This window comes from Antrostomus carolinensis, unplaced genomic scaffold (assembly GCF_000700745.2).
Source record: "Antrostomus carolinensis isolate BGI_N321 unplaced genomic scaffold, ASM70074v2 scaffold808, whole genome shotgun sequence".
Classification (NCBI taxonomy): domain Eukaryota; kingdom Metazoa; phylum Chordata; class Aves; order Caprimulgiformes; family Caprimulgidae; genus Antrostomus; species Antrostomus carolinensis.
Window position 1 is genome coordinate 14,903 of NW_010333525.1, and position 1,769 is coordinate 16,671.

The 1,769-nt window shown below is 34.6% G+C and overlaps 1 protein-coding gene across 1 annotated transcript in view; it reads right to left on the reverse strand.

Moving 5' to 3' along the window:
• The window catches only part of LOC104529536 (interleukin-1 receptor-like 1), a gene marked incomplete at its 3' end in the record, with an annotated part of 8,182 nt that overhangs the window by 5,982 nt on the left and 431 nt on the right, over positions 1-1,769 (reverse strand). The gene's annotated exons all lie outside the window — the stretch shown is intronic.

A 1,769-nucleotide genomic window follows, 5' to 3' on the forward strand; every position in this document is an offset into this window, starting at 1 on the left:
TTCAGAGATGATATATAGCAAACTTACTCTCACTAGATTTTTTTGAAGAAAATTTTGTTTACCTTGAGTTATGGAGCCATTTGTTTGCAAAAATAGTAGTTAAAGTTTGGGACTGAAACAAATAAACAAACAAACAAATGAAACCCTAGATTCAAACCAGACATATATTAAATAATATGAAGTTTTAATTGAAAAAATTGTGATTTCTTGAAATGAACTTATGCAAACATTTACTTGAAATTCTGGTTTTATTCAAAATATGAATTTAAACACAAATAAAATATTTGCTTTAATGTTGTACTACAAAGGTAGCTTTCCTTACTGCAGTATAATGAATATTTATTTATACAACAAAGAATATTTATACATGTTTTCTTTTTAATATAGAAAATGGAAGTCAATAATTTTTTTCTTTCACTGAAGAAAAAGCTAGTAGAAGGAGGAAGTCTGTAGACAAGATCACAAAAAAAAAATAAAAAAAAAAGCCAGAATAGCTTCTCTCTGAAGCTTACAGAAATGTGAAAAAAATGAAAGAAATATAATAGACTGAAAGGAAGAATCTGATGGAAATCAGGTGAAAAGATGTCAGAGAAGAATTAGACAAATTAGAAGCATAGGAAGGCAAACCACACACACTCACACAAAAGAAAAAAAAAGAGTTGGGAGTAAGGCACTAATTTTTAATTTTTTTTTAACTGGGTATGTTTCTACTTTTGAATAGTGAAACTGGTCCAGAGAAACTTGAATCAAGCAATTTTGACAGCTATTTAAGTGCCCAGGCACCTGAATAGTGACCTGGCTGCTGAAAACAGAAACATTAATCAGAAAGATAAATTGCATTTTGGATAAGAGGAAGATGAGAAAATAAGCACAGATGAAGATTGGACAAAGATGGAGATTGGCAGAGGAGCTACAGTAGATAAGGGAGCATGAAAATGAGAGTAGGTAACCAAATAGCAAACCAAAATAGAGAATTTCTATCAAAAATGGCACTTTATGGGAGTATTACCACCGTCTGGCTTTAGACACATAGGTGCACAAATCAGGTGGTGACTCTGTCTACAAAGTGAACACTTGGCTTGTGTTCTGGTTCTTTCTAAAGAAGCGGTTCATCTCCACTGACATTACATGTCATCTCACTTATTAATTCAGGCACCCAATTTAGCCACAACAGGTATGCGTACCCCCAGCCCCGTCATTTTAACACCATTCCCTCACATGAGCTTTGCAAAGACAGTGGGGCGTACCAGGGTTGTCAGGAAAGGGGGCACTGCCCCACCAAAGGAGGAAAACATTGGAAATATAGCTTTCTGCAGGGAAAAATAGAGGAGGAGAGGGAACACATAGAAAATGAGAGGTGTCATCTAAATTCAGTGACATCAGTGAAAATTATCTTGGTAAATTCTTCAGCAGAATTTGACCTCTTAATAAATCTAATTCATTTGAAACTTAGCATTCACATTGTAAAACAGATAATATGCAGAAATATTTAGACATCTTATCTTACAATATTTTTCAGAAAAATAAGAAGATCACCTGGAGACTAGATCTACATGAGTGCTGTGCAACGCTGCATCACTGGTCAGCACTGCTCAGCATTATATAGCTGTCAGCAGAGCTGACCCATCAAAAAAAGCTTACTGTTTTGAACATTCCCCCATATGCAGGGAAATATTACTGTTACATTGCACTTGTGGGTTAATACCCCCAAAACCAGGACATTAAAAAGTATTTTTAATGAGCAAAGAACCCAATTATATCCCTGGTTC